The sequence below is a fragment of the Phodopus roborovskii genome, unplaced genomic scaffold, assembly GCF_943737965.1.
Source record: "Phodopus roborovskii unplaced genomic scaffold, PHOROB, whole genome shotgun sequence".
Classification (NCBI taxonomy): domain Eukaryota; kingdom Metazoa; phylum Chordata; class Mammalia; order Rodentia; family Cricetidae; genus Phodopus; species Phodopus roborovskii.
This window is the reverse complement of record NW_026126543.1, coordinates 339,307-364,769: the sequence shown is the minus strand read 5'-3', so window position 1 is coordinate 364,769 and position 25,463 is coordinate 339,307.

Sequence of the window (25,463 nt, the reverse complement as noted above, 5' to 3'; positions counted from 1 at the left end):
TTTTGGAAATCAACTGCACAAACAGGAAAACCCTGGCGCTTCCAAAGGGAACTCCACCCAAGCAGTGTTCCAGCAGGAAATACCAAAAAGTCAGATCTAGCACAGAAAGGACAGAGCATGTGTTTCCAGCCAATTCTCTGGAGCTGATCTCTAAGAGGCTATGGAATTATCTAGAAAACCCGAGTTTAAAGAATAGGCCATCAGCATTCTCCTCCAAGGCAGGTAATTAATTGTAAGTGTGAATGCAGCAGAAAAAGGAGTCACCCAGGCCTGCCTAACACCCTGGGCCAAATAACACACCACTGAATTAGTATCTAATACCTTGTGCCTTCTCAATGAGGGCTAGACTTGGTCGCCTGGACCATCAGAATCTCTGCAAATGACAATGACTAGAGGATGGTTCAAAGTTCTCTGTGAATATTCTCTGTCTTTCTCTCAATTGGTTTTTTTTTTTTTTTTTTTTTTTTTTTTTCCTATATAAGGGATTTAATTCCTTTTGCTTGCATGTTCTAGGTACATGCTCTACCAGGAAAGTCGTTCCCAACCCTTGTTTTCTTTTTTTCCTTTTTCCTTTTAGACAGAACTCTAAATTGCCCTAACCTGCCTTGACTTGCAATTGTCCTGACATGGCCTCCTCTATAGCTGGGATTATCCATGCACATTCTTGAAGGCAATGGTACCTTACTTGCCTATATTATCAAGAACAATGTAACAAAATACATTTAGAGCTGGGTGGTGGTGGTGCACGCTTAATCCCAGCACTTGAGAGCAAAGGTAGGTGGATCTCTGTGAGTTCAAGACCAGCCTGGTCTATAGGGGCAAGTTCCAGGACAGGCTCTAAAACTACACAGGGAAACCTGTCTTGAAAAACCAAAACAAACAAACAAAACAAAATAAAATAAACAAATAAATAAAACATTTAGAACCTTAAAGAAACAGCATAAGAGAGGGAAGAACAAGGCCATTCTGAATGGTAACCATCATTCACTGATCATTAATGGTTCAAACAATGGCTTCCAAGAAATGAATAACCCCTGTCCCTCCTTTCTTCCACAGCCTCCTGGGTATTCACCTTTGACCCACTTATCCAGTGGTTAGTGAAGAGAAAGCAAAGCAAGCTTAAGTCAACTTGGTGTTGCCACATTAGCAATCCTCAAATTGGGAAATACCTGGATAAAATGATCATGTAGGAGTCCCTTCACCCAGGTTTCCATGATCCTCCTTGCTGATGTGCTGGCTAGTAATATACCTAGACCTGACACCGGTTAGTTGAATAACAATGCCTTTCCTTAGTTAGAACAATTAAGAGGTGATCTGGCCCTAGGGTGTAGCAGCTCAGTGACAGAATCCCTGCCTGGCCTATGAAGGCCCTTGGTTAGATTCCCAACACCACCATCACAATAAACAACAACAATAATGAAAGTCTATCTGAAAAAAGCAAAGAAGCAATCTGGTGAACTTAATATTCCTGCCATTTATATCAAACAAATCACCTACCTTGAACTTCAATAATGAATCCTGACAATATACAAACATGGTGAACTGATGTCTTCACATCACATGCTAGTGATTCTTCGGTGTGTATCCACCATCATGACATCACCAGTAACTCAGTCCTTAGATCTTTTTTTTTTTTTTTTTTTTTTTTTTTTTTGAACCAAAGGGCAAGAACTCTGAAATCTGCTTTGAATCCTTCTGCCTTTTACTACAGACATAACTAGTCAAATTACATACCCTTTCCTTTCTAGATAACATTCACAAATGAGAAAATGATTAGCATTTGTGTGTGTGTGACAGAGATTCTGTCTATGTAGCCCTGACTGTACTAGAACCCACAACGGAGACCAGGCTGGCCTCAAACTCACAGAGATCTCCTTATTTCTGTTTCCCCAGGGCTGGGGTCAAAGGCCACCACACCTATCATCAGTGAATACTTTTAATTAATGACAGTGAAAATAATAACAGCTCTTGGCCAGAGTCTCGTATACACACCAGAGACCTATAGTCATTTTGCTTTCTCCTTTGAGAATGTCCAACCACATCTGGGACAGAGCACAGCTGTTCATTTGGAATGTTCTTCCCAGCCTAAGGGCCACTGTAAATGTGATTGTCCTTATGCCTATATCCCCAAGTGTACAGGAGAGGGGATATTATACAAGGCAAACTTAGTAAACTGCTCTGCTCCCATCAGACTGACTCGAGAGAAAGAGAAAAATCCCCGAGTAGGCACTGGCTATAAAGAAAACACACAGCTAAGGTAAATATGTATTAAGCCTCAGGGAAAGCCTCAGGTCCCATCTTCCTAGCTTGTAGTTGTGGCAAATACAACAGCTTCTCTAAACATGTCCCTCCCTAGCCATTGTCCTAGTACCCTGTTTTGCAAACACTGCAATGGTTGTCAATACAGTCATTAAATATTTATCATGTCTTCACTAGGATAGGCCAGGTAGAGAACCAACCTAATTCTTGCATGCCCCTCCTCTTCCTGAAGCAAGCTGGTAAATGTTTCATGGCATGAACAGATTGTTCTGATAAACTAGAACATTTATCAGAAGTCTATGATGTTTGACCTGTCCCCTTCTTTGGAGCAGTTTCTTTAGGGTCTACAGCTAAGAGACTTGACAGAGAGGTCAAATACCTGGTAAGGATGTTTGATTGGTCAACTCTTGCGCTTCTCACAGGGCTCAGCAAATAATCACACACATTTTCTGTGCTCAACTTTCAGCCCTAGCCACTGACCTCTAGGGAGAGGACAAGGGTGTAGGAATCAGGTTCCATAAACTTTGCTCTTCAACAATGAGATTCAGTGGGCGTATGTATGACTGAACTTGTGGACAACCAAGGTGACAACACCCTTCAGAAGGCATGGGAGCTTCATGCCCCTTCTGCCATATCTTTTTTTTTTTTGTGATTCTTTTTTTTATTATATATATATAATTTTTTTATTTAATTTTATATAACAAAGTCCAATTAAATGAAAACAAACATTTATACACAATATTTGGGAATTTGGGTGTCGTTCTTTCCAAACTACTTCCTGCTGGTAAGGGGCGCTGTCTTGGGGGATTCGAAGAAGATTCAGATATCCTGGCTGTAGTCTGTAGGGCTGTTTTGTCCAGCTGTTTGGAATGTAGGATCAGCTTGTACTCTGTTTCAGGCGGTCTGGCGTGATCCAACCACATTAGTCTGGAAGGAATCCACATCTTTTCATTTTCTGTGGAAACAAAAATAGAAATCCTTTTCCCCAGTAACTTGTTCTTCAACTTAAATTTTGGAGTCAAAGCGTTTTTTTTTTTTTTTTTTTTTTTTTTTTTTTATTATTTTACATGTCGATCCCAGTTCCCTCTCCCTCCCTCCCTCCCTCCCCTCCAGTCCTCCCTCCCTCCTTCCCTCCCTTTTACCCTCGCTGCCCTCTCACATGCACTCTAAACACCCTCCCCTCCCAACCCCCCACCACAATACCATATGTAGGTATGTGCAGACCATCCAGTTGGTCTGCCATATCTTTTTAATAGCTTCTTTTATTTTTATAGATATATGATACATATAAAGCCAGTGAATGTGCTTTCCTTAGTCCTGTGAGTCACCCTAGGAAATTAATCAAGTCTAAAGACAGACAGTAAGAACTCTAATAGAAAGTAGGTTGGTCAAAGAGGAGGCAACTTGCTATTTGCAAGGGGTATCTGAAGTAGGGGGCTCTGTACTGTGAAAGCCCTCAACCTGTGGGATCAGTTGCTATCTCCAGGTAAATGGTGTTGGCACAGAAGTGAATTAGAGGACACCAGCTAAGCTATGCTGGAGACCTGTATGGTGAGTAAGAAAACCACACACACACACACACACATAGCTTGTCTCAGAACTGTGCTGTGTTGAGTGTGAGTGCGGAAGAGAGATGTTACTGTTTACCTTTAAAGAAATCAAAGGAGTCAACCCTATAAGGATTTGCAAAGCTCAGGCCTCCCCAGGAACATTCACTCAAGTAGTCATCCAACATATATCTTTATTGAGTACCAACAGGTGCCGAAATACAGTCTCAGCCTTAATGGGGTTTATAAGAATCCATTAGCCAAACAAGAAGAGCACCACTGCTCATTCGCACCCATGAGACCAGCCCCTCCAACCTGCTGAATACTACAGAGGAAGGGCCTGGTACTATGACCACCTGCAAGCCCGTTGCCTCAACTGGACTTCATACATTGCCTGGAGTGGGGAGGACAGTACAGGAAAATAAAATAGATGGCTGACACCGTTCATCAAAATTCCCGGTCTTTCAAGGAAAATAACAAATACACCAATTCTGAAGGTTTGGCAGTAAGCATAACCAAACAAGGGGGGGGGGGAAATAACTTACAGTGGCCTTAAAAATCTTAACAGGGAGACTGTGCCTGCTGCCTTTGTGGGGCATAACTGCTGACCCCCAGCAGCTTCTAGAGAGATGAGGCTGTCCATTTTTAGACACCATAGAAAGCTTTATTTCTGCCAGAGCCTCTTCAGAGTATTGTACATTTTTATAAAATTTTAAAACAACACAGCAGGCACAGGAATAAAGGTTTTCCTTTCCTTTCATCTCAATATAACTGTGTATGAAGGGCAGAGAGCCAATAAAGTTCATGACCAGAGCCTCGGGTGCTATTTGTAGCAGCTTAATGAACCAAACTTTTATGGACATTTACTCATCCATTCATCTGGGTACCTGACAACCCCAAGAACTTGAGAGTGGCACATAGTAGGTATGCAACAAGGTTTTATTGAATAGATGGATAAGTAAATGAATAAATCTAATGAATGAAATGTCTAGATCAACCCTGAGAGGTTAGTGTGACTGTAGGATTTGTCATCAGTAACTACATCATGTACTCTCTACCAGTGACTAGAAGCAGGGAAGCTCGTAAGTTTGGACCCCCATGAGGAAGAAAGTGGAGAAAATAGGGTAGAAACGTTCAAAAAGATGATTCAGGCAAGTGTGGCAGTGCATACCTCTTACCCCACCACTTGGTGGGTGAATACGGGCAGAGCAAGCATTAGAAAACAGGGCTGGAAAGATGGCTCCATGGCAGGGGTTAAGAGCACACTGCCCTCCATTCCCAGCACCCACATGGGGCAGCTCCATTTCAGCTTCAGGGGATCCAGCCTCTGTGGCATCCACATTCAAATGCACATATCCACACATGGATACATATAAACAAAATAATACATTGTTTTTAGAGACTAGCCTGAGCTACATAGAAATGGGAGGAGGAGAAGGAGGAGGAGAAGAAGGAGAAAACTACTCAAATCAAGAAACAGTACTGGAGAGAGGTGGCAGTCTTTAGTTTCTTAAACTTACCCAGATCACAACAATCACCTAGCCAAATAACAAATCCTCACTAAGCCTTTGCTGTGTACCCTGAGCTGTGGGTACCAAGTGAAACAGACTACACCCTCCAGTTCTTCCAGCTCTCCCCCCACCCATCTCTCTGATCCTCACTGTGGACTCAGCATCTTTCCCACTTCTCCTTCACCTCTCTGTCTCTGAGTTTATAGCCATAGTCCAACATGATGGGAGCCATGCCCTAGAAAATGGCCACAGCCTTTGCTCGTTGGCGCTTGCTACACACATCCTTCAGACTTCACTTGAGGGTGGAACATAAGATCCACATCCTTAGTTCCACTTCAGTAGCACAGGGGGGAAAATCACATAGGCGAGGCGACTAATGCCATTTATAACACATGACCCAAACCCAAGGCTCCTTTCCCATGCCAGTAATGGCACCACTAACCCCCGGAGATACTGTTTTTAAAAGATCACCCGCTTCCCTTCTCTCTTGTGCCCCATGTCCAAACCATCACCAAGGTAAAAATGTTATTCCAACACAAGTCTAAAGAGCCCTCTTCATCTCCCTGAGTCCCTGGTCCGGGTCCCTTGTCTCTCACCTGGACCACTGAAATTGTCTCTGAGCTGGTCTCCCCTTTTTCAATCTTTCTTACTTCTGGTTTCCTCACTGGAAAGACCAAGAGGATCTGTTAACAGCTCACCTGTCCTGCAGCCCTTCGTTCCCACCCATGCCAGGATTCAGCAGTCTCACTTTCAACCACTAGAACTCAGAACTTGGCTGTGGTGATATTTTCTCTATGATCTAACAAATAAAGCTTGCCCAAAGATCAGAGTGCAAAGTTAGCCACACTACTCAGCTACAGGGGCCAGGCAGTGGTGATACACACCTTTAATCCAAGCAGCCACACTAGTTAGCCATAGAGGCCAGGCAGTGGCAGTACTCACCTTTAATCCCAGCGCTCAGGAGACAGAGGCAGACAGATCTCTGTGAGTTCAAGGCTACCCTGGACTACTCAAGACTGAATCTGTTAAAAGAGAAACAGCTCACACAAAGGTGATCCCAGTACTTGGGATCACACCCCTTTAATCTCAGCACTAGGGAGATGGAGGGAGACAGGAGTGATAATGGCTGGGCAGAGAGGAATATAAGAAAGGAGGAGACGAGAGAAATGTAGTCTAAGGATTCGGAAAGACAGATGCAGTCTAGGCATTCAGTCTGAGGATTCAGTTTGAGGATTCCTGGAGACAGGATCACTCCTTTGATCTGAAGTAGAGGTAAGAGCTAGTGGCTGGCTGCTTTGTTTCTCTGATCTTTCAGCTTCCCCGCCCCACCCCACCTCTAATATCTGACTCTGGGTTTTAGTTTTTAAGACCAAAAAGAATTTGTGCTACACTTAGCTTCTGTCTTCAGCTTCTGGTTTTCTCTGGTTATTGTTGTGGGATATGACTTTAACTAGGCATGTGTTACATTTGTTTATGCTGCATTTGCTTAATTAACATAATTTAAGTATGTTAAAGATGCGTTGTTATTTCACCTTGCCTGCCTAAGGCATCTGACTAATCTAATAAAAAGCTGAACAACCAATAGCTAGGCAGTAGAGGGATAGGTGGGTGTGGTAGGCAGAGGGAATAAGGAGGAATGAGAGAGAGAGAGAGAGAGAGAGAGAGAGAGAGAGAGTGGTGAGAATGAGGGAGAAAAGAAGGAAGATGCCAGGGGCCAGCCAGTAAGACATCCAGAATGAAAGAAACATAAAAAGCACCAAGGAAAAACGTAAATGAAAAGAAACCAATTAAAATAAGTTAGAAGAGCTAATGGGACAAGCATAAGATAGGGCTGAACATTCATAACTAATAATTCTCTGTGTCTTTATTTGGGAGATGAATGGCAACCCAAAGGAAAGGCCAACTACAGGTTATGAAGCTGCTTTGTCTACTTTTATAGAAGAAACTTGAATAGAAATTGGTGCTTTCATAAAGAACTATTACTTGAATTTGTGAATAAATACAGCAGTGGACAAACTGTACTAAGATGTAAAATGCTCATAATAGGAACAGAAAGAAGCAGGATCCAAAGTTGTATTATGGTACAAGATGTAAAGTCAAACACAAAGTGTGAAAGATAAACACAGAGATAGGCAAAAGACTTCAGGCATCACCCTTTTTACATTCTCTTTACTTTTCCATAGTACAAGAAGTGTAAAATGGAGTTTGTCTTTAGAGTCAACAACAGTAAATATTTTCAAAAGAGAAATAAGTTATAAATCTGGCCAAGAACTCTTTTATGAATGAAGTACTTTTCCTACTTCTTTCTTTTAGAGTTCATTGTCCTTTGGATTATTTACATAATCTATTACATTAATTTACATATGTTGTACCAACCTTCCACCTCTGGGATGAAGCTCACTTGATCCTGATGTATGATATCCATAATGTGTTCTTTAATTTGAATGGTAAGTGTTTTGCTGAGAATTTCTGCATGTAAGTTCATCAAAGAAACTGGTCTGTAGTTTTTGTGGTTGTATCTTTACCTGGTTTGGGTACCAGGTTGGTACTGGCTTCAAAGAATGAATTTGGCAATGCTCCTTCTCTTTCTATTTCGTGGAACAAATTAAAGATTGGTAGGAGAGCTTTGCTGAACATTTGAGAGAATTCAGCAGTGAATCCATCTGGTTCTAAGCTTTTCCTTTGTGGGAAGATTTTTATTATGGCCAAGAATTCTAGAAATCAAAAGAAAGAAAACTAGCATACTAACATTGATGCATTCTTTGAGATAATGACAAGCTTGGGAAATACAAGCATATAATAAAGAAACAGAAACAGACAGACAGACAGACAAAAAGAATGAAGAGAGCGGAATATTAAAACGTGATTGTGATAAGTGGCCTCCGGTGACCCCATCTCCTACATCCTTGTGGACCGCCCCTTGAGGATAAACTGAATTGAGGATAATCAATCAAGCTGGTTTGCCCAGAGAGGTCCTAAGATGTGAGATGTTCATGCTAATATCAGTGAACTTCTGGAGAAAGGTCTATGAGTTGATCACCAAGGGAGATATAATGACTCCCTTCTCAACAATGGACTAGGCAGAAAAGAGGAATACTCACTTCCAAAACTATGACCATACTTGGGCTCCTGTGTGATGCTCTCCACTGGGCTTTCTGCTCTGGAAGAAGCCATGGGCCATGAGCGGTAGCATGAAGAGGCTCACACGAGTGAATGTAGGAGCAGATTTGAGGCCTGCCAATGGCCACATGAATGAACTCTAAAGTACACATTCTCCCAGGTTAAGCCTTCAGATAATCATAGCTTCAGACCACTGCTTGACTGAAGCTCTGTGAGTCGTTTGACCAGAAGATCCCCATAAGCCATGCCCAGATTCTTGATGCTCATTCATTATTTTTGGAGGAAGTAATTCTTGTTACCTATGGTTTAGCGAGTCCATGAGATTGATTGATCACACCAATGTACATCAAGAAGCAGAGAGAAATGGGTGCTTAAGGAGTTTATTAGGGCTATGCCTGAAGCCATGGGGTTTAACAAGTTCTAGCTAAGTGGTTCTCAATCTGTGGGTTGCAATCCTTTAGGGATTGCATGCCAGATACCCTGCATATCAGATACTTACATTATGATTCATAACAGTAGCAAAATTACAGTTATGAAGTAGCAAGGAAAATGATTTTATGGTTGGGGATCACAACAACATGAGGAACTATGTTAAAGGGTCACAGCAGTAGAATGGTTAAGAACCACTGGGTTCTCTCCCTTTTCCCTTTTCATTCAAATACATCATTTCAAACCATAACATTCCACCCATGACCTACAAAGCCTCATGCTCACCTTATAATGCATATTGCATTCTGGCCTTATCTAAAGGTCCCCAAAGTCTTAACAGTTCGAACACTGCTCAAAAGTCCAAAGTTTCTTCTGAGACTCAAGACAGACTCTTAACCATGAGCTCCTATAAAATCAAAACTCAAGTAATACTTCCAACATACGGTACCTGTCTTCAGTTGGGTGTTATTGCTATGATGAAACACTATGACCAAAAGCAAGCTGAGGAGGAAGGGGTTTACCTGGGTTACACTTCCACGTTCTGTATCTCCAACCCTGAAAGAAGTCAGGACAGGAACCCAAGCAAAGCAGGAACCTGGATGTAAGAGACGAAGCACGGGCAGCAGACAGGTGCTGCTTACTGGCTTGCTCTTCATGACTTGCGCAACCCAGGACCATTAGCCCAGGGGTGGCCCCTCCCACAATAAACTGGGCCCTCCCACATCAATTATTGATTAAGAAAATGCTTTACAGGCTTGACTGCAGCCTGATCTTATGCAGGCATCTTTTCAGTTGAGGCTCCCTTCTCTCAAATGACTATAGCTTGCATCAAGTTGACATAAAACTAGCCAGCACAATGCCTCACAGTAAACATCCTCTTCCTGAAAAGGAAATAGAGGGCATATGAAGGTAAGACCTAAATCAGAGCAGTGCAGGTCATGTAACTCCATGTAGCATCTGAGCTCTTGGTGACATCATAGGGACAGCTATTCATGACCCTGCCCTCAAGCTCTGTAGATTTCCTTTTGGACCTGAAATGCCCCATGTTTCTGACATCTCCAATAAATAACCTAGGGTCTCCACTGCAACTTAGACTTCATCTTCATAGCTTTGAGCACGGTCCTCTGAGAGCCTCAGTGTAGGGAATCCAATCCAGACAAACCGTGCTCAGCTTCAGTGGCTTTCTTGAATCTTTGTGCAGGCTTCCAAGCATCCCTCCTTCGTGAATCCTGCATCCCTGCAGAATCAGCAGCACAAGGACAAAGCCAAATTCAGCCCTCTACTTGAACTATAACCTCAGCCCCTCTGTGGCAGGTCTTTAGGATGCTTTGAAGATTTACCCCAGGGAATCACTCCAGCAGGCTATCTTAAAGCTCAATCTTTTCAGGAACTCTCCTTTCAAGTGAATTTGCATCTCTACAGTTAGCAGCTCTCCATGGGTGGGATCTTTGCCTCAAGGCCTGCTTCTTATTGTCCCAGAGTGACTACTATTTAATGACACTTATCCCTCTAACACTCTCAGACACTTTCTCTGCACCAGAATTACGTGAGCCATGATCACAGCACAGCCTGAGCACTGAGATTCCTCCAAACAACTTAGTCAGTTCCTCTTGAATCAGCCTCACTCAAGTTTCTAGGCCATGGGAGTGGCCAGGTTCTTGGCCAGAATATGACAATGTGAATGGCTTTACACTGGTTTCTGATAGATTCCTTGTTTTGTTCTTGTGAAATCTCTCAAGCATAATCTTTCTTGTCTGTGTCTCCAACAGCAATCTGGTCTTCCAGATGCCCACCAAAAGGCCTTGCTTATTACACTGTTGTGGGACACCATTGCAATAGAGGCAGTGTTTCTTTTGGAGAGATTTTGTGTAGGAGAGATTCCAGATTTCTCTTTGGGGTGTTTTGTGTAGGAGAGATTCCCAAATCTGGCAGGTGTCAGCTCTCCAGCTAGCTACTGCAGGCCTTTGAGACTTGAGGTAGACCTTCACCATGTCCAGGGGAATCAGGAAGAGGGAAATGGCCCGGCCCCTGAGCCACCCCTTGTTGAAGGGCTCTAATGCCCTCAGGATCCTGATCCTGCTCAGCCATTTTACAGCTTCAATCCTGGCTCTAACCCTGTGCTTGCCCAGTGCACATCAGAGTCCTCATGGGCCCATAGCAGTTCTGTGGCCTGTACAGGGTCCATATGTGCCCACAATACTATTATATTGTCTAAGTTAAAGATAACAATAATTAGAGCCAGGCAATGGTAGTGTATGCAGTCAGTCCCAGCACTCAGGAAGCAGAGGCAGGCAGATCTCTGAGTCTGAGGCCAGCATGGTCTACAGAGTGAGTACCAAGACAGCCAGGAATACAAAGAGAAACCCTATCTTGAAAAACCAAACCAAACTATAATAATAACAATTAGTAGCAGTAGTAGTAGTAGTAGTATTCTTTAATGTCAGCAAACATCCAGTATGCTTATCTCCTTGATTATCCCATGCTTTGCTTGTTTATTTTTACAATAGACTTGCATGGGATTGATACATCTCTTTTTAAATTTTATTTTAATTTTTTATTTTATGTGTGTGTGTATTTTGTCTGCATGTCTGTCCATGCACTATGTATTGCCTGGTACCTGTGGAGGCCAGAAGAGGGCATCTGAAACTCTGGGACTGGGGTTACAAATGGTTATGAACCACCATGTGGGTGCTAGAAATCAAACCTGGGTCCTTTGGGAGAACAGCCATTGAGTCATCTCTCCAAGTCCTAGAAGATCAGAAAGTGAAGATGGAAAGAGTAGGTAGTGAATATGAGCAAAATAGAGTGAGATACATGTATAAAAACAACTTAATAAGGCCAGGAGGGATAGCATAATGATAAAGAGAGCTTCCTGCTCTTTTAGAGGACACTAGGTAAGTTCCCAGCATCCATACTGGGTGGCTCACAATAGCCTACTATTTCAGGGCCAACTCTGGACAATCCAACATCTTCTGTAGGCACCCAGACATCTGGCATACATTTATAGAGCCATATACATAAATAAATAAAAGCAAAACAAATCTTAATGAATCTATTACTTTGTATGCTAACTAAAAAGGTTTTAAAGCATTTTAAAAGTGAAAAATATAAAAATTAAGGAGGCAATATAATTCTATTTTCATTAACAAAGAAATGTATTAGTTTCTAGGCTTATGCACTCTCCAAATACCGGTTCTTGGTCAGATTTACAGTACTTAACATACTTTTCCTTCTGTGGAGTGAGTCTTAAATCCAATTAGAAACTGGTTGGCTACTCTGATAACATTTGTGACACTATTGCTAAGTGGGTAGATTGGTATAGCTCTCAGACTCCAACAGAGAGTTGTTTGTGCAATGGGCAGTGGCTAAACATAGAAACTCACAACTGATCAAGTGTAGAGGATGAGCATCTGTGCTGTGCTAAGCCACAAATAGGATCTCTACATCACATCACATCCCCCAAGACTCAGGAAGACAGTGAGTGGAAAGGGAGGCAAAAAGATTGTAAGCACCTAAGGCTGGGCAGACTGGAGCAAAACTGTTTTCTGTACATAATGGGACTGCTTCACTCATGAACTTGAAGAAGCTGTGGTTGCTTGCCCAAGACCAAGTCAATCAACATTCCAGCATGGAACAGGAGGAGCTCAGGAGCTGACACCTCTAGTTGAGGAGCTATTGACATTTGATGGCTGCTAAAGGAGGAATTGTCAGTTTCTGTTAAGGTACCTACTCTGATAGATTGCCCATGCTCCAGTGGATGGCCCCACACACTCAAGTACATGGGCAGCATAAAATGGACTCAGTGGGTTATTAAAATAATAAAAAAGAATATTAAATTGGGAGGAGCTAGTGAGGTAGGGGTTGATCTGAGAGGAGATGGGAGGTAATGTGGGAGGTAAAGATAATCAAAATACATTGTACACGTGTATGAAATTCTCAAATAATTGATTAAAATATTACATTGTTTTAAAAATTAAAAATAAACAGGCAATGGAGATAGCTCAGTATTGTGCTTGCCATGCAAGCATGATAACATAAGTTCAGTCCCTCAGAACCCATGTAAAAAGCCAAGCAAAGTGATGTACGTCTGTAATCCAAGAGCTGGGGAAGCAGATGACTGGATCCTTGGGTCTTGCTGAACAGCCAGACTAGCCCAGGTTATGAGCTACAGGCAGCGGGGGAAAAATCCAATCTCTAAAACTGAGGGGGAAAGCAATTGAGACACCCTCTGGATTCCAGGAACATACATACGCACACATAAAATGAAAGCAAAACTCTAATTTGTGGTTGCCCACCCCCCTTCATCTTCTGTCATTCCCAAACCACACCCTACACTGGGGCTATGGTTGATTTTGTTGTTGTTTGTTTTTGGATTTTTGAGGCAGAATCTCTCTCTGTGTAACAGTCTTGGCTGTCCTGGCACTACTCACTTTGTAAAACAGGCTAGCCTTGAATTCACGGAGATCTGCCTGCCTCTGCTTCCTGAGTGGTGGGACTAAAGACACACACGTACCACCACCACCTGGCTTTGGGTTGTTTTAAGATAGTTATTTCCAAACCTTGTGAACACGCTGTTTTCTGATTTCCAGTAATGACTCAACTTCCCTATTAAACTAATAAGACATAAGAACCCTGATTTTATTTCCCTTAATTCCTTTCTGACTGAGATGAAAGTCTGAGAGATGCAGGGCAAAATCTAGACTCCTGTTGTGTGTGTGTGTGTGTGTGTGTGTGTGTGTGTATTTTGTTTGATTTGGTTTTTTGTTTGTTTGTTTGTTTCTTGATTTGTTTTGAAATAGGATGTCTTTGTGTAGCACTGGCTGTCCTAGAACTTGCTCTATAGACCAGGCTGGCCTCAAACTCAGAGATCTGCCTCTCTCTGGGATTAAAGTCAAGTGTCACCACCTCCCAGCTAGACCTCTGTTTTTAAATAACTTTTGTGATTGGATTTAGATCCATTTTGAGAGAGACCATGTGATGATATTATGTACAAAAGAGATGAGAGCTAATTTCACACAACAGTTGATGCCACACTGCTGTTTAAAAACTCAACTACTGGGAAATGTTCAATGACAGGCAGTAAGAGCTTTTTTCTGCTAATGCTGCCTTCACTATGGCCTTTTAATAATAATAAACACAAAACAAAACGTCCTTTATAGCAACAGCAGCACACATCAGTTATACCCTGTTGATAACAGCCTTCTTCTAGACTTCAAGTTACTTTCCTATTTACTCTGTAACTTACAGCTTCCTAGAAAAAAAAAAAAAAATCTCACTGAGACTTCAGGTCAAGCTTCTCTCAAGCTAGGTGCATCTTTGGAGGTGGTGTGAAGTGAAAACACAGGGAGTCTCCTATACCTGTGAATTTATTTGGGTCACTGAGATGCTGAAACTGCTGAGAAGCACCCTCCCACACAGGACCCAGGAGGAATGACAGTCTCAGGGTCTGCTTCCTCCTCAGGCCCGGTTCCTCTGGGCTCACACCTTACCCCTGCACTTAACACTTGGCCAGGCTAGTTCTGCACTGGAAACTGGAGGTGTGAACCTCATTACTGCTTTTCTTATGGTGCCTGCCTGGGATTTATCTGGCTTGCAATGGGAAAGAGACCAAAGCAGGCTTGATGTCTCCTTTTCATGATTGGAGTCAATTAATGAGAGATTCCAAGCTGGCCTGGAGGACCTGGCTGCCAGAGAATCCCCTGAGCAACAGCTGGAATAAAACTAATAAAAACAACTACAGAGCAATCTGTGGAAATGTCAAGTGCAGCACAAACACACTGGGCCTCGTAAACCTCGCCATGAACTTGGGGAGGGTAGGCCCAGTGTGCCTTCAGCAACGTCAGAAGCCAGTGGCTACTGCCTTCTTACCAGTGCTCCCGTCTTTCCAAAGACTTCCTCACACCTTGTCCCAGTGCCCAGTCAACCTCCCCATGTGGCCCACCTCGCTTGCTCATCAGTGTCTCATATGCATCAATCTAAACAAACCGTTACTCCATACAACTCACTCCTTCCCTAGTATCAGAGAGTACTGGAGCCAGCAAGTCTAGCCACAGATTTAAACTCCATAGCTTTCAAAGAAGGATCACCAAACAAAATTTTTAAGCCCACTTCAAGATGCCCAGATCCCATATAAGTCCATTTGAAGTTGCCAAACTCAACAATTCACTCCTTTCTTCTCTCTGCCTGCCCTTTAAATGGTTCCAGGAGCACTTGTTCCTGTTTATATAAAAACAGGCTTCTCTTAAGATAGAAGAAAGTAAGCTACAGAGAGTCACGGTCACAGAGGTGATTAATTAATGAATGGCCACAGCTTAACTCACATAGTCCCATCAGAATTTTATGGCAGTGTCCACTGAGGGGCTGGAGAGATGGCTCAGTGGCTTAAAGTGTGCACTGCTCTCTAGCAGCTGAGTTCGGTTTCCACAACCCGTGTCAGGTGGCTCACAACTGTAACTGTAGCTCCAGCAAATCTAACATCCCTTTCTGACTTCTAAGGGTACCTGAACTTGCCATATACTTACGCTCAAACACATAAGTAGAAGTGGGTAACTACTGCATATGTTGAACCAGGTGGTACAACTGGTCCAGGGAGAAGGGGAAGGTGTATCTGAAATTAGAAGGGGAAAATACAAAGATTTGTTCTTCTTTCATAGCCTCTTAAAAATGTTTTCAGATTTTTTTTTGTTTTTTTGCATTTACTTATTTAGTTTTGTGTGTATTTGAGCATGGGGACATCTGCATGAATAGAGGTATAATTGAAAAGGCAGTGTGATGAGAGTATGAGAGAGAAAGATACCGTGGGACAGGACTCGTGTGGATCATGTGGAGAGGATTTTTTATTAGGGGAAATGGAATGGAGAAGGGGAGAGAAGCAGAAGACTGGCTTCTGGGAGCAGGAGCAGCAGAAGAGAATATGCAGGGGAGAAAGGAGGAAGGGGAAGAAAGGGGGAGAGATAGAAAGAGGGATGGGGAGCAGGACTCTTAAAAAGGGAATGTAGTGAATACATATGCACAGGTGGTGCTCTTAGTGGCTGCAACTGAGGGTGTATCCTGTCAGAACCCCAAGGGCAGGCCAGTACAGATGCCTGAATACCAACAGGCAGTCAAAGGACAACTTGTGGGAGTTAGTTCTCTCTTTATCCCATAGGAGATCAAGCTCATACTAGGCTGAAGGAAGTGGTTTTGCCCATTGAACCATTTCTTTGGTCCTGAAAAAGATTTAAAGTACTTTCATTTGGATAGTTGTTTTTGCAGGGGTAAGAGAGGACTGGACAGGATGGAAATGCCAGGGAGGAGATGTGAGGCCATCCAGAGCTATGTGCATATTTGCTTTACGTTCAGTCCCTGAGCTGTATATTCTATTTTGTACATTTTTCAACATGGGGACAATGCTGAACAATTTTATGCACATGCTTGATGGTCCAAGCTTGATGGTCAGTCTCTAAATAATGTACAATTCCTAAAGAAGTTTTAAAGGATATTTACTATTCTTGAGTGTTTATAAGGACCTTGAACTGCCTTTTGTTTCTGAACCTCTCAAAACAGTGCCACCAGGTGGTGACCAGGTACTCAAAACACATGACCTTGTGAAGGACATTTCACCTTCAAACCATATCACGTGACAGAAAAGTTGGTAGGTGGGTCCTACTTCAGCCAACTGAACAAGAGAAAATGAGGAAAGGTGAGGGATGTTGATGCATGGATCTTAGCCAGACCAGAACAGTAAGAATGCTCCTTGCTTCCTCTTGTAGTGCCTGTCTCTGGACAGCCATCAGACCCACTCTGAGAAGGCTGGTGGGAAACATAGCCTCCTTCTCTCTGCCAAGGATTTTCTTCTCAGATCTAATATTTGTCACTGTTCTGTTCTTGCTCTCTACCCCTATACCCTCCACTGTGCTTCTTGGCTAAACTCTGCATATTACTATTTAACAAGAGCCTCCTTCACCACCCTGCTTCACCTGCATACTGTTCAGCAAGATCTAGAAGTTTCCCTGGGCATGGGAGCATCCCTCTGTCCTTGGAATAGCTTCACCTGCTTTCTGTCACTCAGATATACTGTATACTTACTGTCTTTGTTTTTGATAATTTCATCTCCTCGGCTTGGAATGCTTGTCCACTCCCTTTTCCTTCTGGCAAAGTCCTGTTCCAACTCCCAAGTAAGCCCACCCCAAAGGATCTCTCATTTGCCTCCCTTTCTGGTTACAGATTCTCTTCCTTGCCATCCTGTCCTCAGTAGAATGAACATACTGAGTGTGAATTTTGTTTTTAAGATTTATTATTTATTTGATTTGTGGATGTACTCAAAGGTACTGATGGAGGTCAAAAGAGGATGTCATATCCCCTGGAGCTGGAGTTACAGATGATTTGAACTGTCTGACATGGGAATGGGAACCAAACTCCAGTCCTCTGTCAGAGCAGCAAGCACTTAGCTGAGAAGTGGTGGTGCACACCTTTAATCCCAGCACTAGGGAGGCAGAGGCAGGCAGATCTCGAGACCAGCCTGGTCTACAGAGCTAGTTCCAGGACAGCCTCCAAAGCCACAGAGAAACCCTGTCTCAAAAAAAAAAAAAAAAAAAAAAAAAAAGGAAAAAGAAAAAGAAAGAAAAGAGCAGCAAGCACTCTTAATGACTGAATGACTGAACCATTTCTCCAAGTCTGTTCTTGTTCATTTGTTTGTTTGTTTCAGGAGAGTGTTTTTCTGTATAATAGCTTTGGCTGTCTGTATACCATGCTGGCCTTGAACTCACAGAAATCCACCTGCCTCTGTCTCCTGTGTGCTAGGATTAAAGGTGTGCTCCATTATACCTGGCTCCCAAGTCTGTTCTTAAGAATTGCCATGTTAGACTGCCAACACTAAAAAATACAAACTGAAACCTTATGTTTTCCCGAGTTGCTGTCTGTGTAGTTTCTCATTGAGAAATGCTGGATAATATGTCCTCCTTTGACCCTGACTCTAGAAAAAAATAAAAAGAAAAAAAGAAGAAGAAAGAAAAGAAAAGAAAAATCCATTGCTTGGCTCCTGGTCATAGGCTCTTCTATCAAGACTGTTGTCTGTGGGATCCCTGCCAGTGATCCAAGCACTTGGTCCTCCCTGGCCATAGAGCTGCTCGCTGTTGCAGGCCTTTCTCTTCTTCTGACTGGCCAGTGCTGATGCCAGTAACATTAACCACCTCACATTCCTCCTGCCATGACCCAGGAGCAAGGTGAGCACGGTAACTGCAAAACATTTAGTCCCTGCCAATTGCTGGAGCCTTCTTTGGTCACCTTTGGAAATGGCAAGCCACAGATAGAATTACCCTCACTCAGAGCAGATGTGTCTGGCGGGACACTTAACTCTCTTCAGACCAGACCAGAACCAGCTTTTCTTCCAAATCTTTTTTTTTTTTTTTTTTTTTTTTTTTTTTTTTCTTCTTCATTCCAGACGTCTACCTCTTCCTTGGAGCTTGTCCTTTTGGGGCTCTTTTCCCTCCTGGACCTCTTTCCCAGGCTGAGATAGAATGGAATCATCTTGGGATGATTGGAGTTTCCCGGGCATCATCCTTGCTGCTCAGGATGGCCTAAGACTGGAAACAGACTCAGCAGGAAAAGTGCTAGGTCCTACAAAGCATGATTTTCTTTTCTTTTCTCTCTCTCTCTCTCTCTCTCTTTTAGGAAAGAAGCCAAAAAAAAGGGGGGGGGGATAAAACAAATAATAACTGAACACCCTTTCTGAGTATACCATGTTTGTATCAAAATGACATAGAAGCAACTCAGAGACAAAGTCTACCTAGTGGTGGGTGTAGTGGCACACCTTAGCAGAGGCAGGAGGATCTCTGGGTTTGAGGCCAGCCCAGTCTACATGTGAGGGGCCAGCCAGGGCTACATGGTGAGACCCCATATCAAAAATAAAGTCTATCGTGTCATCTCACAGATGAATACACTGAGGCCCAGATGTGGGGGAATGGCTGGGTGTGGATCACACAGCTGGTTGACACTGAGCTTCATTCTGCTCAGGGTTCTTTTTAGTTTCCATTCTCAGGCTCTAAGATTCCTTGACCAAAACAAGGTACAGGGATTCTCAACAGCAACACCCACCCACTTTCCATCTGCTCATTGTTTTAAAGAGACACTGTACCTCTGACCACCCCAGCCCCCCATCAGCTGCAGTGAGCATTTCCTCTCACACTTGCAGGAGTTCCTTAGAAGCCATGGTTTCTAAATCTACATGGGGCACACAGAGGGGCTCTTAAAACAGACTCCTCTCTTCATTTTGGTGTTTTTTTTTTTTTATTCTGTAGATCCAGGGTGGGGATTTAGAATCTCAATTCTTTTAATTCCTTCACTAATTCCACTTAGAAACAAGGGTAAGCCAGCTGACTTTTTTTTTTTTTTTCCTTTTCTTTTTTTTTCCGGAGATCTGTTTGTTTATTTGGCTTGGTTTCCCTCTTTTGATCTTTTGAGACAGCCTCTCATTATATAGCCCAAGCTGACCTCTAACTCATATGTAGGTCAGACTAGCTTCAAATTCTCAAGCGGCCTGTCTCAGCTTCCTGAGTGCTGGTATAACGGAGGCAAGTGCCGACGCCACCACCACCCCCAGCTTTCTAACCTAGAGATTCTATGCTTCTACATACCGAGGAATCCCTTACTTCTGACTCATTGGTGAGTCATCATTGCCAATTTTAAAAAGAAAATGAAAGCAGGATATAACCAGAAGTACGGGCTTGCCATCCAGAGTTAAATCAAGCAAGCAGGCATCCAGAAAGAGTTCGGAGTCATTCAAGGTCACCAGCAGACTGCCTTCATCAGCAGAGCCATCCGGAGATGTTTAACTCAAAGGCCATGAGGCGCTGCTGCCCTGTAGAATAAGCAGTAAAAAGGGCACCTGTGACCCTGAATGACTCAGCTCTACAAGGTGAAAGTCAGTTAATGCCCATGTACCTACAATCTCTCCATCCATGACATGCCCATGATAAAGCTTGCCTCCATCTCAGGCAATGAAGACACATAAAACACTGAAATGATGGAAGTGTGATGCAAAGACACTTTGCTGTCCTTCTAAAATAACTCACCCATGATGCTTCCCTTAAGTGTAAAATTCCCATTTATATCCAGCATGGGCATATGAAAAACAAGAGCACTGACATCCTAAACCCCAGTTCATTTAACTAGGGATGGATCAAAGGCTCCTCCAGTACACCCAATTCAATTTGTTTGTTTGTGCTAATTCAATTTATAATTCACTGAAATTAGCCTGACACCAACACACAACTTCCTTAGGTCATGTGATTCTCTTAGTTTCTACCAAATCGATTTTGGGATTAAGGAAAGTCTCTCTTCTTTAGGGAAAGTTGTAATCCTCTTGTACTGCAAACACAAACACACTGGGCTCCAGGGACTGGAAGTTGAAGTGTTGGCTGAAAAACACTGAAGAATATTCCTAGGATTATCATAGACCCCTGAAGATTCTTCTACCATCATATTTCAGCCCCAATAATCTATGAGCCAATAGCCCCAAGCCTGGCGAGAATGCTATAGATAGGACTAGAAGCTTCAGAGAGACTGAAATAAACCAGGTGTGGTGACAATGCCCAGTTGCAATCCCAGCACTCTGGAGTAGGAGCGGAGGATTGCAAGCTGGAGGCTACCCTAGGCTACACAGTAAGTGTAAGCCCAACCTGGAAAGATACTGTCTCAAACAACAAAACGAGTCTAAAATAATACTCCGCTAAAGCTATATGGAATTTAAATAGCTCCCATCTGGGGTTTCAGATCCTGTAATGCTAAGGCTGTTTGCAACCTATGTTCTTCTACCTCCATTCACACAATGCTCAGAATTCTTTATAGGTTCCTGCTGGCCTACAGGATAGGAGACTCCCTGCTCCCCATACACATCAATATGGCAAACCAGAGAGTGGACAAGTGGGCAGAAATACAAGTGAAAGATAGAAACAGCAGAAGAGGAAGAGTTGCGACAGACCAGAGATGGGGAGAAACAGATATACAGGATGAACAATGATCCTGAAAACAAACCAGAGATGCAAGTGGAAAAAGTAAGAAGTGATGGGCCAGACAGAGAGCCCAGAGGATAAACCATTCTTGTGCAAGCCTGACAGCCTGGGTTCCAGCCTGGGTTCGAAGAAAAAAAGTTATCCCTTGGCCTTCACATGTGTACCATGGGGCATATGCTGTATCCACAGTAATTAAAGTTTTAAAAGGAAAAAAGAGAGTGGGGGAGAAGAAGGCTTGTAAGATATTTACCATCTAGTGTAGATTGTAAAGTCAAAAATAAAAAACAAACAAACAAACACTTCTTGGTTCCAGACTGTTCTGAGTTGAGGCCGTAGGAGAGGGATGGACGTCGTGCTTATATTGAAGTTTAAGTGTAGAATGTCCCCCATAGGCTCATGTGTTTTAACACTTGGTTTTCAGCTGGTGGTACTGTTTAAGAAGCTTTGGAACTTTCAGGAAGTAGAACCTGGCTGGAAGAAATATGTCACTGGGGGAGGGCTTTATAGCCTGACCCCACTTCCTGTCTGCTGTTTCCTAAGTGGATATGTAATGTGACCAACCAGCTTCCTTGCTCCTGTTGCCAAGCCTTCCTTGATATGATTGGCTATATCTTTCTGGAACTGTGGGTCAAAATAAATACTTTCCCCCTGAAGTTGCTATTGCCAGAGTATTTTATCACAGCAGTGAGAAAATAAGTAAGACCATTTGTGATCTAAACTGGAGCAGAAATTTGGGTTATCCAAGACCCAGGTATGGACAGGCTGACCTGTCAGACTAAAGTCATATGGTAATGTGTCATTCTGGTTTCTAACAATGTTAAGCACAGCCTGCCCTAGGTCAACCTTAGAAGAATGTAGAGGATTCTCTGGAAACTTGAAAGAAAGGTTGGCTTGCAAAGTGAACTGCTGAAGTGGTAATACTAGGCTGTATGCCTTACTCTATGAAGCACTTCAAGCTCTCTGCAAGGGCATTGAGCCTGGGGAAATCATAGGTTCCCACTAGCCTTTCTTCGGCCTACAATGGCAAATGGCATAGCCTGGGTAGCTTAAACAGATACTTACTGTGCACAGTTCTAGCGGGTGGAAATCCAAGACCAAGATACCAGTTTAGTCCATCCTTACTATAGTCCCTCTTCCTGGTTTGTGGGCAGTTGTAACTTTCCATGGCTGAGAAGGAAAGATAATTTCTTTTGTGGATCTTCTCATAATGGCATTAACCTAGTTCTTGGGGGCTCCACCCTAGTGATCCAATCACCTCCTAAATTCCCCATCCAAGTATCCTCACACTGGGGATTAGGGTTTCAATAGGTAAGTGAGGAGTATAAATTGGTACAGACTGTCATGTCCCTCCAACCCATTCCTCCCTCTTTCTCCTTTTTGTCTTGAGACATGGTTCCATTATGCAGACCAGCCAGCCTCCACTCAAAATCTCCTGCCTTTCCAGTAAGGGGATTTCAGGAACATGCTATTGTACCCAGATTCTCTCTCTATCTTATTCTGAAAACTTGCTGATTACAGTTGTAGTGACTTATGCCTATAATCCTATCTATAGGGATTTTTTTTAGGTCAGTCTAAGCTACATAATAAAATAGTAAAAGAAAAAAGTCAACTTACAATGTGAATGTTTTACTATAATAAGCTTGTATCTTTTTAAAATTCATTAAGAATTTCATATAATTTGATCACATTCACTCCTACTCCTCCCCCTAACTCCTCCAAGATCTCCTCCCACCTCTACCTCCTGGCAACTTCAACTCCTTTTTTAAATAACCCATCAAGTCCAATTTGTACTGTCTACATTTCTGGGTGTGGGACCATGCACCATTCAACCTGCCAGGAGCCACATCCTTAAAGAGAACTCTTTCTTTCCAGAAGTCAATAGCCTCTCATCTAGCCATGAGGGCAGGTAAATCACTTCCCTCTCCATGCTAGAATGTTATGCATGCAGCCACAGCTGCCATGAGTTCATGAGTTTGGTGGTCCATCATTTCTTAAAGACATGGATTGATGGCTCCTGTCCTTCTAAGCCTCTGGCTTTTACAATCTTTCTACCCCTTCTTTTGAAGTGGTCCTGAGGACGAGGGCAATACATAGATTTCCCCTTTGTGGTTGAGCACCCCATTGATGCTTTTTTCTCTTTGTATTAACCAGATGTAAATCTCTGCACTAGCCACCAGCCACTACACAAAGAAATTTCCCTGATAAGGTCAGAGAGCTGCACCAATCTAGGCTTAGATCTTTATCCTAAATGTTATATCTACACTTGAACCTTTTGTGGGCCCTGCTCTGGGTTCCTACAAAGTAATTACAACCATGAAATTTGTATTTAGCCTTCAAGTTATTTCCTTTTTATATTTTAAATCATATATGTGGTGATACATTACTTATGATCTAATAACGCCTCTAAAGATCAGAATGCAAAGGGAGTCACGGCCATAGATGCTAGGCACATGCCTTTATCCCAGGACTCAGGTGACAGAGGCAGATGGGTCTCTCTGAGTTCAAGGCCACCCAGGGCTACACAAGAGTGAATCAGTCTAAAAGAGTAACAGAGCTCATGCCTTTAATCCCAGCAGTAGAGAGTACATAAGGAGCTCAGTGCTGTCTCAAATCAGTCTAAGTTCTGAGGTTTCATGGAGAGCAGTGCACTCTGAAGATGCAGTCTGAGATTCAGTGGACCACTTCTTCAGTCTGAGCATTGGTACAGGTGAGAACTCTCTAGTGGCCGGCTGCTTTGCTTATCTGATCTTCAACTTGAACCCCAATATCTGTCTCTAGGAATGTTTTTATTCATGCTGAACATGTGTGTGTGTGTGTGTGTGTGTGTGTGTGTGTGTGTGTCCATAAATAGTAATTATTATCTGTAGTTAATTTTATACTTTGATTAAAAGATAATGCATATCCTGAAACTTGCTTTTTAATTTTAAGTTTTCTGGCTCTTTAGTTTATCCTTATTCTACTTGTAGATACAATTCATTCACTTAATTGTTGTATATTTTGCTCTTATATGAATAGCCCTTCTTTTGACAAACATTTGGTTTACATTATTGCCATTTCAAGGCTGTAATGACAACCTTACAAGAGTTTCTCTAGGACATAATGACCTGTGAAAAGACACATATATCTTCAGCTGCCACAGATGGTAACAAGTTTTACATATAATAGCTCTCCCAGTGTATGCTTACTGCTGTAAGGAAACACAATGACAAAAGCAACCTGGGGAGGAAAGGGCTTACTTGGCTTACATTACTGTTCATCACTGAAGGAAGTTGGGACAGAAACTCAAGAAAGGGAGGAACCAGGAGGCAGGAACTGATGCAGAAGCCATGGGGGTAGGGGGGCGTTGCTGCTTACTGGCTTGCTCCTCATGGTTTGCTCAGCCTACTTTCTAGAACCCAAGACAACCAGCCCCGGAATGGTACCACTACAGTGATTTGGGCCCTTCCCCATCAATCAGTCGTTAAGAAGATGCATGACAAGCTTGCGTATAGCCAGATCTTATAGAGATATTTTCTCAGTTGAGGTTCCCTCCTGTCAGATGACTTTACCTGTGTCAAGCAAACTTAAAACTAGCCAGCACACCAACAATGAATCTTTTCTTTTGTACCCTTCACATCCTCACTAAGTTTCAGTCTTCATTAATCTAATAGGTATAAATGAACACTTCCAATCTTATTTCTATGATTATTTGTTGGAATAGCATCCATACCTATATTTTTCCTCTGTGAATTGCCTTTTTGAAGTTTTTCCCCCATTTTCCTTCCCTTCTTGTTGTTAGTAGATTATTTCCCAGTTTCTGCTGATGTTCTTTGCATCTTGTGGATGCCACGCCATTGTGGATTATATATATCCAAAAATGTTCTCTCAAAGTGTAATTTGTATTTTAATTCCTGTTTTGGTGTCTTTTCATCATCCAAGAGTTTTATTCTTTCTCGTAATCTAGTCAAGTATGTCAGATTTTCATTTATAGTTACAATGTTAGTGTTTTGCATATAAAATTTTTTCTATCCTTAATGATAGTCTCTTATAATTCATTTTAGATAGTGTTTTTCTTTCTCAGAATTTGGGTTTTCAAGACTGCATTTTTGTGTATATAATAAGGTGTAGGCATATAAATTATTTTTTCTGGTAGATAATCAGTTACCCCTGCCGCATTTGCTGACTAGTCCATCATTTTCCCTGTTGAGTTATAGTGCCCATTCCTTTACACATCATATCTCTGCATTTGTTTGGGTGTCTTTATGGACTTGATTCTTTTTTGTTAGTCTTCCTGCTTTAAAATCTACTGGCATCGTACCATCTTTGACTAAATAGCTGATTAATTCTTGATATCTGTCACAACAAGACTCCTCCTCATCCTCTCCTTTTTCACTTCCTTTTTTTTTCCCCCCCAAAATTCTTTTGGCTTAATGTTGGCCACTTCATCTTCCAAATTAACTTGTGGACCAGCTTGTCAATTACTATGGAATGTCTGTTTTACATGATGTTCACTGGGCATTGATCAGAAACAGCACCATTTTGAATGACAGAAATTAAAGGGCTTCTTAGAGGGTTTATAATTTACAAAATTGTGGTAGTCGTGTGTTTTATGTAAGCTGTGAACTATG